General features: G+C 42.4%; 1 protein-coding gene across 8 annotated transcripts in view; it reads right to left on the bottom strand.

The window, feature by feature from the left end:
• Positions 1 to 18,301, bottom strand: part of FAT3 (FAT atypical cadherin 3) — a 640,498-nt gene that overhangs the window by 529,772 nt on the left and 92,425 nt on the right. Inside the window, exon 1 of one of the 8 annotated variants that reach the window (XM_006112202.5) lies at positions 1,684 to 2,033. The exons of the other annotated variants lie outside the window; for them this stretch is intronic. The gene's annotated coding sequence lies outside the window, so the exon portion shown is untranslated. Of the gene's footprint in view, positions 1 to 1,683; positions 2,034 to 18,301 lie in introns of those variants that run through there. 8 annotated transcript variants of the gene reach the window in all.

An 18,301-nucleotide genomic window follows, 5' to 3' on the forward strand; every position in this document is an offset into this window, starting at 1 on the left:
CTGTATTCAGTATAATTAGCAGATGCCAATTTTTAACTTATTACTGCTTTTTCATTTCTATACTCTAAAAAGGACGTCAGTTATCTAAATGACTGTTTTCTTTGTACTCATATAAAGCAGCAATCATGGGAAAATACATCACAGAGCATGTGTTAGCAAATATCCATCCCATCTTGTAATGACATTAAAAAAACCCCAACTGTTGTAAATGAAGAAATTCATGCCTTAAGACGGGCCGGCTGTCTTTTTCTTCACACCTTTGGATTTTAAAGCACTGCAAACTAAATGCATTGGACATTTGGCAGAATTTCCAGTTATTTAAATATGCACAGGCAAGACTCAAAGCAAAGTAAGATTAGTAAAGAAGCTTGCTCAGCTGAATCTACTACTGATCATTTTAAAACAGATGAAACAAAAGCACTTAAACAGATGCATTTTTCTATGCAGAGAACCAAAAACTATAAATGAATAAGATGGAGCCTTACAAATGCAGTACTTAATAAAGCAATGCAGCCTTTACAAATGTTACAGCTAAACCACCAAAATAAATAGAATATGTAACAGTTAAAGGGATTGATCAATAGTGAATGCATACACTTTCATTTTACAATGCCAAAATATGTTTCATAAAACAGAGCCCTCTGAGCTAAGAGCTTTTAAAAGGATGGACTTGGGCAAGGGATTTCTGCTCGTGAAGGTTATAGATTTAACAGGTTTCTGCAAAGATCACAATGATACAGCATCCTGTGCTGCTTTGTGTTTAGTGAAGGTTTTATTCCTCCCATAAAATTTGCATCACACACAATTATTTTTACAAATCTGATTTTGATTATAAAGAATAATTTAAAAAGCCTTCTAGGCTCTCCTTTTAGGTAACTACTCATTTTCTTCTGGTAACCTTCAATAAAAAACAATCCATAATTTGATTTTCTGTTCCACAGACATAATAAAACTTTATCATTATTGTGCACAATACATAAGAAGAAATAATATCTCACGTGCTTCTCTAAGCCCCTATCCATTCCCAGGATAGGATAGCTTCAATGCAACCATATCTTTTCCCTCAAACACCCCCAGTTAAACTGGTCTCTGTGGAAACTAATAACTTTCCACAGTATGCACTGTAATCCAATAATATTAAAACTGGCATAAGCTGCTGTCTGCTGAACTGTGGCATTCTTACCTTGCAAAGAGTATCTGAGTATATTTAATTACTGTAAAAAGAAATAATGAACAATATTTGCCAAATATTGTGTGTGTGTGTGTGTGTGTGTGTGTGTGTATGCGCGCGCACGAGTGAGAGAGAGAAAGAAAATGAATTTCTTAGTTGGGAAAGAGGAGTAGAAAAGGATAAGATGCAAAGTTTTTGGCTTGCCTTTATACCTCAACCAATATTAACGTGGGAGAACTACTTGTGATGAAAAGGAAAAAAATTCAGGAAACAAATTTTTTTCTTCAGAAATACATGGTGTATGTGCTAGCAAATATCCATCCTATTTTGTAATGACATTAAAAAAAACCCTACCCCAGATATAAAGAGCTTTGACTAGTTGATGTACAACATGTAAATCAAAAACTCTCATATCCTTCCTCCTCATGGACCAATTAGTTACAAACACCAAACAATCACTGCACAAAACAATGCACAAAGACTTTTAACAGAAACGTTACAGAAGCCCTTACCTTTTAGTCAGAATAAGTGACCAATAAGCATAATAAACTCAGTGGGTACAGTTGCTGTACACATCCCTCTGTGGACTTCTCAGTAGTGGTCCCAAAAGCACTGAACATAAAAAACTCAAGCCTGTCTGCTTCATTCTTCCACAACAGAGATACATGCTACCACGGTAACGAGGAAAAGCAAAAAGAACTACAGATCTTAATTTCGAAAACCCTTGTGCTTACACAAGGAGAGAGAGGCAAAAAATAGTAATAGTTCCTTGCATTGGGAGGAACTGGCCTTGGCTATATACATAACCCAACTGTACAGGATCATTAAGTTTGAATTTCCCTGCTTGCAAGCTTTCTGGAAAAAAAATAAAGTCTGTCTTTAGGAAGGGGGGGAGCAAATGCCTGGATTGGGGGAAGGGGAGCAGAGGAGGAGGAGAGAGCTTCTATGTGACATACATATGGAATGAGCATTAGAACAATGCTAACAGGATAGCCAAGCAACTGCTCTCTAGGGCAGCAGTTTTCAAAGCAGAGCTCTGCAGTTTTGCAGGAAAGAGAGGAATACAATAAAACATATCATTTTTCCTCCACACACACAAAAAAGAGCTAATTCCAAAAATGAATGGGAATGAAACAGTAAGTTTCCAAATTCTGCAAAAAAAAAAAAAAAAGCCGTCTCCACTTCCAGCAATGCAGGCAGAAGCCTGGATGTCTAATGCACTTATATTTTATGCAGTTCGCCTTGGGTTCGCCTTCCCCTCCCCCACAACAAAGCTCTGGGTCCCAGGAGAATAAGAATTCCAGTGGACCCAATTAACACTGTACTTTGCTAGCTCCTTACTATGATTGATCTAAAATAAGCTGTGTTTTAGCAGTGTTGAACAATAAAGCAGCCATTCAATTGGTGACTGTTAGAGTTTGGGGGGGGGGGGGAACCACCTTACTCATCCATCTCAGGATGATCCAACAGCACAGAGAAAAATCCACCAGTGCAAGTGACAAGCTATGTTAACCATTTGTTAGAAACTTGAAAAAACCATAAAGTTGGTAACTTACTTCAATGAAGGCTCCACAGTATATATATCAGATCTTTCAAATCAATGGACAGAGTACAACTCTCAAACTGACTTTCACCAGGTCAATTTCTGTTGTCTAATGTACTCTTAAATAGACAGGAAGTTTGCTGACCAGTTTGGGGATTGTATCAGAAGCTCATTTGTTTTAAGTGGATTCCCCACACTATAATTGCATAGGTTGGTAAATGAAATGCATTAACAAGTTCGTTGCTTTAAGGGAATCAGTAATGTGTTCACTGGCTCATACCAACAGCACGTGCCACAATGCACTTTAGACTGCAAATTATTTTAATTTGAAGGGGAAGCGGGTAGGAAGCAGTAACCCTCTCTGGTCCTATTTTCACTGAACTATCAATCACAGATTGCCATGTAAAAACAATCTGCTGCAGGCTTTCACTATGGAGAAAAAGCAATTATTAGCCTTAACTCCTGCCATTGCAAATTAATACAATCCAATCTACAACTGACTGATATAATTTGCACAACACGCATTAATAGAAGAATGTTCTAACGTTGTGTTTAAATCTGACCTGCTTGTTTGGGAGTCTCAAGGTAAGAACTTTTCTCCATTGCACATATTTTCAATCCATATTTTCAAATCAAAGAAATGAAAGACAGTCACTAGCTAGGCAAAGGAAGACAGATATTTTATTTCTCATGGACTAGTGAAAATTCAGGCTAACAAAACCCAGAAGTGGACTTGCACACAAATACCAGTTTGAATTATCAGTATCGGCTATTTCCTTTTGTTTCTGGTGTGGTCCTAATCTACAAACCAACCACAATAAAAAAACATTGAGTTAGTTCATTGACTGAACAGCTGGGTTTACAGCAGCAGGTTCAAATCCATCCTGTTAAATTAATGGGAGATCGCATTTCCATAAGAATAAGGTCAATTCAAAATGTTCAGACATTCATGCACAAGTGCTACTGAAGATACTGAAGAGTTAAAGGAATAAAAAAAGCCCATGATTAAATAATTTTAAGGTTATGAGACTAACTGAAGGGAGGAAAAAACAGAATAAAATACTGCAATTTAATGACTGTCCAACATTACCTCCATTCCATTTCATTCTTTTTGGCAGTTTCCTCTACATCTTATATGCTATTTAATAAGGTTATTTACGTTCAGATTATTTTCTTCATCTTTCTATGGTGCCCTCCCTGTTTCTGAAAGGACTTCCGCCCTCAGTCGCCTTATAGTGTTATACTATAAGATACTACATTCTGCTGAGCTAAATGATCCTGGCAGTTTCAACTGGAAGTTCATTTCTTACCGTAAATAGCAATGTAGAGCTAACTCCTGTTGTTAAAAGGTAGTTACATACCTCTCCAGAAGTGACTGCACTTGAGTGGTTCACATAATAAGCTTTCGCTGTATACAATGTATCTCAGTTTAAGTCTATGATCTACCAAGATCTCTTCCAAACAATGCTTAGCCAAGCTGTCCTATTGAGGATACCCTCCAAACTTTCATCTCCCTTCCATAAGGCAGTAAGATTTAAGACACCAAACTTTGGATAGCGAGAACAAATCAGTGGTTCCATTTAAGGTTTACAAATGCAACATTTGAAAAACCAGGCACAAAGAGCACTGAAGAATTATTCTTCCTTCTCCCTGAGTCTATATGCCTGAACTCCACTGTGCATCAAGCTCCCGCTGGCCATGGATAGAAAAAACTGAGCCCAGGTGTTGACTCGCAAGCAAATGCATCATTCTCTTCCCAATACTTCTGTGTGGTAGAACAGTGTTAGCACCAGCATTCTACTGACAGGAAATCTCGGGCTCTGAAAAATTAGGTGGTGATTTCCCCACAGACATCAAGGAAAGTCTGGGGCAGAGCACAGCACTGAAACCAGATCTCTCAAGTCCCAGTCCAGTGCATTAATAACAAGACTGCTCACTTCATATGTACAGAAATATTTCAGATTTTAAAGTAAAGTCAAAAACTGTTAGCCCCCAAAACACTTCAGGCTCATTCTAGTCCATTTTATGGACAATTGAGGGACTGATTATGCTGGTGAAGTGCTGCTTCCTTAGAAACTTCCTTTTTATTCCAAATTGCAAGAATTAAAGGGCAATATGGCCTAAAGGACAGAAGCAGCTCCTATCAGTCCTAAAGGATGAACTCTTGTGAGCTGGCAGCTTACCATCCTCTGCAGAAGTTTCTTGCCAGTGAACACAAGTCCTCACATTCCCCACCAAGCATAGGCGGAATAAGCTTCACAGCACAGAGGAAATGAACACTCGGCTGTTCTCCAATTTTTAAAAACACACACATAGATGTGTTTGCCAGCAACCAGAGTGTGACTTTGGGTTGGTTTCCTTTGTCTATTATGTGAAGTACAGTATACTTTTTTAATATAGTACCCATGTATCACAATCAACAGCAGGCAGATTGAGTGCGCGCATGTGCAAGAGGAATTAGGTTACTCATGACAGTAAATAAAACTGCACATCTTGGTTTTAGTAGAACATTACACTGGGGAAATGGTGATTCCCTAGTGGAGATGTGAGAATCCGAGTCCCCCATTTGGTACTGTATTTCTGAGCCAGAAGAAAGGCCTGCAGAAGCAGCTCTCAGAGTTTGGTGAGAAGGCTGGAAAATGTTACCTAACTATAAACAATTCATTGGTGTCTTCCTGAGTCTACAGTCAGCCTCCTGCACAGAGAGAAGCAGCAGTTGCCAGACCCAAGGAAGATGGTCCTGGCCCCACATCTCCCACCATAACAGACCATGCACCTGCTGATCCTGATGGGTAAGAAGGCAGCTTTCCTTTGTCGATCCTGGCTTGGAGCAAGGGGTTCCTTTCCCACAGATTGGTCTCCCAGAAAGAAGTGCCCATAGGGTCAAACAGTCTTAAACCTGCCCTGCTCTTAAGATTCCCCCGGCCTCTGGCTTCCCATCACTGGAGCCTGAGTGCCTCACTGGGCTCTGCAAGACTGGCTACCTGGAAGCACTGGCTAGCACAGCTCATGGAGCCTGGATGTGCAATTGCAGGCTCTTCTCCTTTAGTGTCCCCTGCTGTTCTGGCCCTATGGAAGTCTGCTTCTTGCTACTCAAACCTTTCCTTTCCTCTCTCCCTGTCCAGGTTACTTATATGCCCACCCCTTCTGGGTTAAACCAACAGTCCATCAGCTTTCATGCTGGACCCTCAGTCCAAGCCTGAACTCTGCTTTCTATCCCTGGGACCAGGGAGTTTCAGTTGTCCTTACCCCAAGCTGGAGAAAGGTAATTCCACTCAGACTTCCTCCATGGACTGGTGGGAGGAAGCCAGGGTCCTCCCTCTCCACCGGCAATCCATGACTCAGCTGTCAGCTTCCTGTTCCCTGCAGGCCCCTCCACAAGTTCACCGAATCCTGAGTGGACTCACTTCCAGATGCTCCTTTCCAAGTGCCTTGGGTTCCCTCTTGGAGTTCCCCCCCTTCCAGGAGGCTCCATCTGCCAGCAGTTGCAACCCGCTCCCAGACTCCAGACATGCTTCTCTCATTGAGAGCCAAATATCTGCTCTCCTTCCTGGTCAGGCCCTACCTGAGCCAGGTTCAGCCTCAGGTTTTCACCCTCCAGGTCTGACACTTACTACAGATGAGTGGGGTGAGGCTAACTCCACCCACAGACCCTCTTTAGGCCAACTGTGGGATTGGTACATGCCACCATATTTCTCCCTTCACAGGATTCAGAGACCTCCTCTGCCCCGTGGTTCTGGGGACAGAGGAGAGGGAAGATAAAATGATGACAGTCTCAACTTCTACCCACTCATGACACCGCAATGAAATGCCACTGAATAGACCATACATATCTTAATGTTTGATTTAATATAGTTTAGGGAAAGGAGTGATAATGCAACATGAATCATCCTCTCCTCTCATCATCTGCACGGAAACCCACTTTACAAGAGAAGTAACAAGCATCTAAGTAAAAGTCCAAGCTAAAATGATTTATCAAAGAAGTAGGGCTAGTACTGAAAGAGAAAGGACAATCAGCATTCACTGCTTTGAAGGAAAGAACTAATGACCAGTGCTAATGGAGCAACACTGAACACTACAGAACTGTAATGCAAACATGCTAGGGATTTTCCCCCCTTTCTCTCTGAAAGAAGTTACATTAAAAAACGTCAGCACTGAAATAAACATCAGAAATCTGCAATGCATACATGTTTCTCCAACATCTTTGACCCTAATTACATGGGGAGATTAAAACGGTAAAAAAATGGACACTTTTATACCATGTAACTGCTAATTTACTTTATTACAAGCATCGCCAATTCTGCTCATTGCAACTTAACCGCTCCTGTTCTATAAGACTTAAAGCCCGAGGCAATATTTATTTAGGTTGTTTAGATGGATTTTAAAAGACATTGTTTTTGATGATTAAAAGGCAAATAAATTGGCGAATTTCTGTCTCTCTTTTCCTTTCAATTCTGTTTAGCACAATGTATCCTGCATATTCACAGCCACATAGCCAGACCACACACACACACATACACACGCACAACCAAATAAAATAAATCCTGACTTCAAAGCATTGACACTTTAAAATAGGAACAATGGAATATACATGCTGATTTGTCTTTATACAAGAATGAGAGAAATGTCTGAACATTTTAAATATTTACCAAATGAGGGGGGTTTGTGTCATGTTTCTGAGAATTGGTATATACATACTTTCCACAGAAATGATTCATTGAGATTAGTAAATTTGGATTTGTTCCCTTTCTTTTACATTTTAATAGAGGAATAAACAGAATGAACATGCAATGGTAGATTTAAAAAAAAAGTAAAACCAACCTTTTATGGAGCTTAACATCAGAGATGGTTAGCTAGATAATTACAATTTACAACTGCACAATAAACCACCATGCAGGTTCAGCTGACTAATGCTCTGATCTATTATGTAGCAAGTATCAAAGATAAAAGGCCAATTTCCTATTTAGAAATTGCATTTCAGGAACTTGCGACCACCAGCCGGTAGGTTAGATTATTAGACTCCCACTCTCATTAATCACGGAGGCCCACCAAACTGTTGTTAGGAAATTTCTGCACCTATTTCCACTCTCCTTCTTCTACCCTGCCCCTGCTCAGGAATTCCCTGTTAAACATATGTACTCCATGACTATACTGTACCATTCCCATATTTGTAGGTTTATTTTGTTTCCAGCCTACTGCAGGGTCTGAACTCAGTTATCTGTCAAACAACAATGCTTGCAGAGAAAGAACGGTCCTCCAGTTAAAGCTGTGAACCAGAATTCAGGAAATCTATGTACAAATCCTGGCTTTGCTACAAGACTTCATTTGTGACCTTAGGCAAGTCACAATCTCTCTCGGCAGCAAGTCCTCTTCTATTCCTCCCCCCTTCCTCGGTTATACCTCAAATTATAAATGCTTTGCAGCAGGGACTGTACTGTACCATACACATGCATAGTGCCTCAAACAAAGGTGCCTCAATCAAACCACCACATAGGCTTATTAACAAGGGAAGAAGGCAGGGAGAAGGAAGTCGAATACAAATGAAAGCTACAATACTAGATGTAATAAATTGCTATGTGGCATGTCAGTGACCCCACAGTGGGGCTGGAGGAATCCCAAAAGCAGCATGGAGTCCACATGAATTTTATAGTGACTCATGAAAGAGGGCAGAAATGCCCAAGTCATGGGCTTTAACTGACCAAGGAGTCTTGGTGGAAGGCACAAAAATAGTGCCGATGATAACAACAAAGATCCACATCCCCATGAAGAGAATAACCTTGTAGCCACATCAGAATCTGAGACCTACCTGCAGAAAAGAGGCATAAGGATTATGAATGTTCCCAGAGACACTCTGAAAGAGTGGAAAGACAGTGGGCAAAAGGAGCCCAGAACTGGCTGATGAGAAAAATCCAGTGCTCCACTGAAAGAAGGCATATGAGAAGGGAGAGGCAGGGATTATGGGTAGCTTGATATCACCGGAGAAAGAAGAACCATTCAGTAAAGGAGTGAGGCAGGAAGGAGTCACACACCTCACAAACTAATTTTCACTGGCGCATGATGACCTACTAGTAGTCAGAGTGGTAAGAATCAGTGGGCTTACTCAGTATTTCCATGGGGAAAATGAAAATGTTGCAAAGCGATGCTGGGGATTCAGTGGGTAAAGTCTTCTCTACAAGTCAATATTTAGAGCACATCTTCACTTGCTGTGCCAGAGATGGATCTTCTGGCATTTGATTTAGTGGGTATATCTAAGACCTGCTAAATCAAACACTAAGCATGGCTCCGGTACTCCTCATAGTCGTAAGAAATAAGGGAAGCCGACCAGAGCATTTGCTCCCATTGGCCTCCCTCCGTGAAAATTGCGCCAAGCTCAGCTGAAGATAAGCCGACTTCAGCTACTTATTTTACATAGCTAGAGTTGCAAACCTTAACCCGACCTTCCAGGTCCAGTGTAGACCTGACTCTAGCCAACTAAAGCTATATTTGCATTACAGCTTATGTCCTCATAACTTATGTCACTAGGGGTGTGAATAAATCACCTACCTCAGCAATGTGACACTGACAGAAGTGCTGGTGTAGACAGCGCTATGTTGGCAGGAGAGCTTCTCCCATCGACTTTCAGCAGCTACATTAGAAAACTCAGGGCAGCGTAGCTGCACGGGTGCACCTGTGCTGTTACGAACTTACTAATGTAGCTGTGCCCTATGTTTCCCCAGAACACACTCCCCCTCTTTTAAGCTGACATTGGGAAAAAGCCAATGCTGCACTTCTGAGACATATACCAGAGAACTCACAGCTCAGGGGAGAAAGGGGTCAAGTAGTTCTAAAGGGATTTGTGGTTTTAAAGGTGGTCAAGATGGTTCTCCTAATCCAAGGTTGCTCTGGAGGCTGGAAAGAGGCCTAACTTATGGCAGCCTCACCAGGATGGTATATGAGCTGCAGCACTGCCTGATCTCTCTCTGTTTTGTAATGTGGCCAGCTCCATCGTCAACTCACTCTTCCTCTTCCTGATAGTGGGGCTTGTGTTAAGGTCCACAAAAGGCAGCCAATACAGCTATCTTCCACAGTCCCTGTCAGGAGCAATCCTCCCCATGTCAAAATACAGTCTTTAGGGGCCAGTTTCCACTGCTACATTCCTTTCACTGAGAGAAAAGTGGCCAGCACAGAGGTGAGATCTGGCCCCTTCACATCCCGAAGAAAAAAGGCTACCACAATCCATCCAACATTTGGTGATGAGCAAATCCTGACACGTTAGGAGTTAAATGAGATATCACACCAAACAGTCATGTGACACACAAATGAGTCTAAAGGAAAAACCAGAGAGCTCATCAATACATCCTGTGAACTCAATGGCATCCTCCAGGATGGAGACAGATGAGGAATGAGGCTCATGGTGCAAAAAGAATATGCTTTTGTGTTCAAGTCAACACCACACCATACATGTACTGTAATTAGGTTTACAAAGATTTCTTGGAAGAGGCGGTGGCAAGACTAGCCTCTCAGGGCAGATAAGTGATCACAGTTTTGTATATTTTAATATGTTAGTTCAGCATCCAGATACTACAGGCACTTAGAACCCTTTAAATAAATAAAGCATGTTAGAGTCATTCAGCATAAAAGATGCTATATAAATTCAAGTTAGCTGCTATCAATGGAAACTGTTATGGAAGATTTACACAGGATGTGAGGCTAATTTGAACAGCCAAAGAAGAAACTAATAAAAAAAAAAATAAAAAAACTATAAGGCCAACAGCCGTTCAGGAAGCAACAGATCTGGCCAAAGATCTGAGAATAACTCAAGCAGCTACTGAGGGAGAAACTAAGCCACTACTCCTTGCTAAGATTTGCCCATGATAACAGAAGAACATACGGCCCATTATAAGGAGCCCAAAATGGGAGATTTAGTAATCAGGAGCCAGAACACTGCAGTCATATATAATTAATACAAAGTACTCTGAAAATGAGCTAAGAATGTAGCCAAGAGCTTCCCTTTAAGGAATCCTTCTGTAGTACTTATGATCGGCCTTGCAAGAAAAGCAAAAGGTGAGGGATAGCAGTTTTAATCCAAAGGCTGTATTTTAAGAGCGCAAAACACTTGTCTAGACATTTTTACATCTTAAAGGCAAAATGAAGTTACAAGCAATAATTTACTAAGATTTTATTTCCATGGACTGCATGACTGAATTATAGAAATACCTGACTATGATGCAGCATTATTAAGCAACATCACAAATCTAGGGACATTAGCTATTTTGTTATCACATTCTAGCACTGTATTTCACTCCCTAGATAATTATAAGTTGCCCTGTGCACGTGCAAAGATAGTAGATAGTTAAGTGGCCTTCCATTTTGCAGGGTTACTAAAATAGTGTTCTTCATTGAATGCCTATACTTCACATCGACATGAATTGAGAGACAAATATTCAAATAGCAGATCAGAAAACAGACTGCCAAAGTAAATAATGCATAATGTGATCAACAGAAACAAACTCTATTAACTGTAGGACAGAGCACCAATGATTAAACTGATTAAAAATGGAATATGTAACAATGTATCTGGTTTGTTTCCAGCACCTGCAATCAGCCACAGCATCAGGGAGTAGAATATAGCCATATTTACATGTTCACAGGCACATGTGATGGGGTACACAGGCCCCAGACTCATGAGGAAGGCATCTGAGGAACCCTATGTGCAGGGCTAGCCCCAGTACTCCAACCCTGGCAATCATGGGTGAGGCTAGTCCTGACAATCATGTATGGTAGGAGTCGAGGAGGCATTTTAAAAGGAGTAAACTGCTGTCATCGGGGGGAGAAATCACCCTAAGCAGCAAAGGACTGGAGTGATTCCCATGTAGGAGATCTCCATTGGTGTCTTTTGGAGAGTACAGCAAACTGCCAGGATAAGCCTGGCAGAATTAACCCCACACATACCCAACCTGGACTCCCAAAAAAACCGCTACACAGATACCCAAAAGTAAGAAATGTTGGCCTTCTCCCCTTTGAATTGGCTCTGGGAAGAACGGATTCTGGAGTTCATTGGAATACTCTGTTCCCTGTGAACTGTGCACTTGGGCTGCCAGCCAGGCAAGATTCAGCTGATCAGCAGAGCACCTACTGCTGCTCATGGCCAGCAGCATGTGTTTTTACTGGTGGTGCACATTTGCACATGCCTTGGTATACAGAACAAAATTTATTCTGGACGTGGATGGAAAAAATTAGAGGGAATGTTGTTGGAACATTATTCTTTTGATCCCCCACTAGAAAAGACACACGCAGCCACACAAAGGGAAGGTTCCCCTTGCAAGGACTTAAAACAGGGCCCCAACATAAGCTACCCAGTGTAGATAACTATATGTGGCCACAGACTCCCACAGTCTGGGAGAAAAACCAAAGAGGGATCTTTCAGCCCCAGAAAATCCAATTTCAGACTCTCCAGTAGAGAGTCTGAAACAAAATAAACTCACGAATATGGAAATGCAAGTCAGGTGCAAATGTAGTTTCGCAAAGGAAAAATGCATTCCCTGGGGCAAATTTTGAAGGCATGTTTTCAGGAACAAGCTGAAAATTTAGAGACATTTCACAACAGGTCAGAAATAAGCATTACATAATTAAAGCTTTTAAAACAAATGCTATCAGTTGAAGGCACTTTTTCTAAGGATGTAATGGTTAATCAGTTAACCCATTACCTGGTAAGCCTCACCCTTAACAGGTGATTCTTACTAAGTAATGGTTAACCATTACCTGGGAATAGCCCCCATCTGTGGCCTGCCATAGGCAGAGGGCTGCCAGCTCGCATGGTGGAAGTGGAGCAGGAGGCTGCCGCTTCTGGCCCTGCATGAGGCTACCAACTCCCTACCCACATGGCAGACCAGCTCAGGGCTAGAAGCAGCTGGGTTGGAGCAGTCCCAACACATGGTGCAGGAGCTGCTCCAGCCCGGCTGCGCCATACAGGGGGGCAGCTCTAGCCCAGCAGGCTGAAGCTGCACCCTCTGCCCATCCCCATTTCATCAATTAACTGGTTAAACTTTACCTTTAACTGGTTAACTAATTAAATGGGATTTTACGTCCCTACCTTTTCGGTCATAATTTTCTATGAAAACAATTAAAGTAAAATACAGTCATTGGCTTAGTATTTAGAAGGCTGACAATCTTACGAGTGCTCTGAAAGAGTTAAGTGCTTCCCTACTTAGATCTTTTCCTATGTCTCATGGTAAGTACTGGAAGATTTATGTGCAATGAATTTCCAATTACTGATCTCCACCAGCTGGGCTGTCAATCAGACTGTCTATACACTGATGTCTTCACCTCCCCATTTCCTTGTTATGCACACATGCTCACAAAAGCATGTCATTCTACATGGAGATTCCCATCAGCTACAGTAGGTTAAGTGTCTTAGCCAGCCCAAGCTTCTGCAGTCCTCAGCTCTTGGCTTATTTTCTGCTCTGCCTGAACTACAAAACCCAGGAGAGCAATGTCAGTGGTGAATCTGAAAGCCCAAAAAGAAATTTTAAAAGCAGAATTGCGTTTTCTGTGACCTTTCTCCCATCAGCAGCCCCCCAAACGGGAACTGATGGATTGAGGGAGGAAACCAGGACTCTCTTCACATCAAGAGACAGATGAGAGATTTTTAAGCTGGTACCACAGTTGTTTGAACTCTAGGGCTGTGTCTACACTGGCATCCCTTCCGGAAAAGGGATGCTAATGTAGCATTTTGGAATAGGCAAATCCGCGGGGGATTTAAATATCCCCCGCGGTATTTGCATTAACATGGCTGCCGCTTTTTTCCAGCTTGGAGATAAACCGGAGAAAAGCGCCAGTCTAGACGTGATTCTCCAGAAAATAAAGCCTTTTCCGGAGGATCTCTTATTCCTTCTTGTCCACTTATCATGGGCGTGGCCAAGTTTCCCACGGTCCCATAAAATGTGTTCCAGACACCAGTCCTGGCTCTCAGAGTTCTGAGCTGTCATTTAGCTCCAATTTACCTTACGTGCCCAGTAAGCGGTGGAAGTGCTGGTAAGGCTGCTAGACAATATTGACATCCCGTGGTTTGACAAATTCTCTGGTTCAGCACCAGTCAGGTCCCAAGGGGCTGGACTAGAGAGGTTCAACATGTACTTCCCTTTCCCTTCCATCCCAGATATAGAGCCCAAATCACTTCACATGGAGCACAGCAGCAGCCACAGCTGGAAAGGGCCTTCATGTATCCCTCCACAGGCTCACTTGTTTATTTCAGGAACATGCACTCTGGATTTCTCCCACCACTGGGATCCTCACTCTGCACTGCTGCTCACTGAGCACTGCGACTCCTTAGATATTCTCTCTTCCTCTAACCATTTTCTCTCCTCCTACATTTCAGCTCTGATTACCCCCCCCCCGAAAAATCCCATAAAACTATGATTCTGTAACAAAGATTTTAATTAACAATGACACAAAATATGAATGACAAGTGCCCATAACCCAGCTGATCACCATTTTGTGGTATACCCTTCCCCCTGCCCCTTTGGTTGTTATTTGTCATTTTATCTTGCCAGCTATTCAGAGCAGGGGCCAAACCAGCCTACAAAGAACCCTGATTTCTGCTGGGTGGAAACACAAACATATATAAATAAATGATATGGGGAAAATGGTTAGCACCATGTTGTGGTTTAAAAAGGATCTTAGAAGCCACTGTGGACAGGAATTCAAGAAGGTTTATGGGTCATTGTGTCTCAATTTAAAACTAATTGGAGCAGCCTGCATTATAGATCAACAACAGCTCACTCCACTCCCTCCTAGCAGGCACAGTGGCAATGAGGAAACCAATTTGAATAATACGGTACAGATACTGATCTCATGCTTTCAGAAGGAGATTCATGGAGGCTACAAAGAACTAGAGAGGGAAGCTGACAAAGCATTACAGTAAATCGACCCCTCTCACATATGAGCCAAAGATTCTGATTCCACAATCTATCCAGGTTCTACCAGCTTAAGGAACAACCAGCTAGCCAGATTCATTTGTTTTTAAGTAATCAAAATGAAAATCTGAATTTTTGTAAGCTCACTGATCTAAAAATGAGAGAACACATTTGTACCTTTACCTTAAGCTATATTGGGTAATCCCTCTTTTCTTACATTGGGTTAACTTTTTTTTTTCAAATGATCTGCACGCTGAATTAGCAGGAAACCAAATTTCACAAATAAAATCTAAAACACTGTCTGCATTAGAGATGTGAACAACTAGTCAATTAGTCACTTCCCCTCACCTTGCTGCCTCCGTCAGAAAGCAGCAGCACCACATGAAGCCCGGGGCCAGACTGTATGCAGTCCCCAGGCTGTATGCAGCATTTCAAAGCGGCAGCACCATGTGGAGCCCAGAGTCAGCTGGGGAGTCCCCCACTGATCCTGAGCTCCATGCAGCACTACCGCTTTGAAATTCTGCATGGAGCCTGATGCCGTGTTCCCTGTGCCATTTCAAAGTGGCAGCACCACATGGAGCCCGGAGCCGCCTGGGGGCTCTGACCCCAGGCTCCATGTGGCACTGCCGCTTTGAAACGCCACTGGGAGCATGGGGCAGTGGGAGACTATTTGATTTCCCTGCTGGCCCCATGCTCCCTGCAGGGCTTTTTTCTTTCAAGTGCAGCAATAGGCCTGGGGCCCTTATCGACTAATCGAATAGTCAATGCAAATTCCATTCATATTCAATTAGCCAATTAATCTAAATTTAACTTCCCTAATCTGCACCTTGAGAGCACAGACCTGCTTCAGTACTTAAGACTGGATATAGTAAGTAAAGGCCTAAAACTTAACCCCATGCAGCACAGGACTGGCCTGAGGAGCTGAGGCCTAGCTAACAATAGACAAAACATCTCTCACATAAAGCAAAGCTAAGCTGTGAGCAAGAGGAAGGCCCCTGCTCACAGAACTTGGCACAAACAGGACTGAGAGTGCAAAACATTAACTGTTAATAGGCCCGAGTGCAGAATAATAATTGGTACTGGTCATAAGTGGAAATCACATGGTACTACCAGCTCATTAAAAAAAAGACCTTGGTACCCATTCCTCACAAATACAGACCCAGGTTCAGGAAAAGGTCTAAAATGACAGTATGATGGATAGAAATAATCTAATCAAACCACGAAGTACAGGGTGATGGGTGGTGTCTAAGTAGCGTCAGAGGGTGGCAACCTGACAGTGTCAGTAGTAAGGTGTGACTTGTTGTACCTGTATATAAGGTGGTATCTTGGGGGGGACACCCTTTGTATGACCAGGAGGAGGGGAGGCAAGTGGAAATTTCCCACTGATTGAGTCATTCCATTGTGGCAAGTACATGTGCATAGTGGTTCAGCAGAGTCTTCTGACAACTGTTACCGTACTTCGCTCTACAATAAACCTGACCTGGCACCTTTTATCCGTGTCTGTTTTGTGGACTTTGGGGGCTCTCTTGGGGTCTGCTGTGATCATTGGGCCCACATCATTGAGCACACGTGCAAGCAGCCTTCTGGTTACCATCATCGACAGAGCCAGAGACCTGTGAAGACACCACAGCAGTAAATCCACCTAACTACACTGGGGTCCAAAGAAAATCTAGAGTGCTGGTTCTGACAAATTTCTACAGTCCAGTCAAGACTGGGGACTGTGTGTGCAAGACACTGCTGAAAACACAGAAAGACACAATTTCCTACTTCAGGCCAGGTCTACGCTGCAGGAGAAAAGTCGAATTAAGACATGCAACTCCAGCTATATCAATTATATAGCTGACATGGACATACCTTAATTCGAGTTTCCATACAGTCTCCAAAGCAGCAGGTCAATGGGATTTCCCTTACTCCTCACAAGCAGCATAAGTACCAGCGTCAATAGGGGGCACCCTCTGAGTTCGATTTAGCAGATCTTTACTATGAAGATCAACTGCAGTATCATCAATCTTCTGCATAGTGAAGACATCACCTTAGAAAACATGAATGTAAGAATTTCCTTCAAGTTGGTAGGGCACTAGAAGGCATTGAGCTCCTAGCAGTTGTGTCTTCTGAATGACACCTAAGGAATTAACGTCTGCAATATCTATACAACTGTTTCTAATGTGGTAGTGCAACCTCCGAAGTCTAAGCTGGTCCCCTGGAGATTGGCAGCTTGCTGCCACTGACTGTATAGATGTACCCTGAGTCTCACAGATAACGATTTCTACAGGGTGAACTACAGAAGCTGAAGTGCAGCAATCCAGGTCCTGCTATGAAAACACATGCATCCAACACATTCAGAAACTGCGGGCCTAAAACCAAGTCAAACTCAAACAGCTGAATCGGCACAAAAGCTGGAACCAGATGAGGCTTGAAGATAAATGAGTGTGTGGAAAATACAAAGGTGGGGGGATATGTAAGGCACCACTGAACACTGAGGGATGGTGTAAATATATATGGGAGATATCTGAAGGCCAGCTAGTAAAGCTTTAATTCTCAAGCACCAGCCGTTCCAAACCACTAGTTAAATAAATCCTTGAGACAACACCCAGCATTCCCGTTGGCACTATAAATAATCAAAGGAAGGCACCCAGGCCAAATCATATTTTTTAAAATAAGATCAATACCTGTATTATGACAACATCATATAACATTTTGATTATTAAAAGTAAAAACAGTTATATACAAAGTACACCAACTTCAATAGTGAAAAAAGAAATAAAAATGTTTATTTTTCATATCTGGAATTAATGCAAACTGGCCAGTCCCTTTCATCAAGTTCTCATTCATCAACATAGAGCAGCAATGTTTAGGTCACCTACATTGCAAGGATATGTTCATGTGCTGAAACAAATTTTTCCCTGGATTAAAATAACAAAACCAAACCTATTTCTAGTGCTGTCAAGTATTCTAGGAGCAAGTTTTACAAAAGCTAAATTTTGAGCCAAATTTGACTCAACATCATCCCTTGAAGAGTTCATTATCTTTTGGCCAAAAGCAGGGAACAGTGACAGTACAAATTTCCCCTACATTATCCCAGTAACACGGCAAGGCTGAACTGAGGGGCAATGGGATTTATTTTCCTGAAAAGAGGCTCACACACAACTTTCAAAAGTTTGTATGTATTAGGGATGTAAGCGAATAGTCGACTACTGACAACTAGTGGCTCCCCCCACCTTCCTGCCTCTGTCAGAGAGGGGCAGCAAGGGGGGGGAGAGGGAGCAGAAGCCGGTGCTGGGGGAGCCAGTTTAAAATCCGCTTCCCCCGAGCACCATCTCTGGAGGAGAGGGGAGCATAGGCACAATGGGGAACTGTCGGTGCTTCCTCCTTTGAAATGTAGCAAGAATGGGGCTCTTGCAATATTTCAAAAAAAAAGTACTGCGGAGAGCACGGGACGAATGGGGGACTGCTTGAGTTCCCTGCTCGCCCTGTGCTCCCCTTGGCGCTTCCACCTTTGAAATGTAGCAAGAGCCAGCTGGGCTCTCGCTGCATTTCAAAGGCAGACGCACACTTATTGACTAATTGAATAATCGATGCAAACTCCATCGACTATTCAATTAGCTGATAAACCCAAATTTAACACCCCTGGTATGTATAGCTAGAAAGGGTAAAATACCATGAGGTGTTTCTCTGATCTGATACAGCACTGAA

Source organism: Pelodiscus sinensis, chromosome 1, assembly GCF_052426305.1.
Source record: "Pelodiscus sinensis isolate ZL-2025 chromosome 1, ASM5242630v1, whole genome shotgun sequence".
NCBI classification, from domain to species: domain Eukaryota; kingdom Metazoa; phylum Chordata; order Testudines; family Trionychidae; genus Pelodiscus; species Pelodiscus sinensis.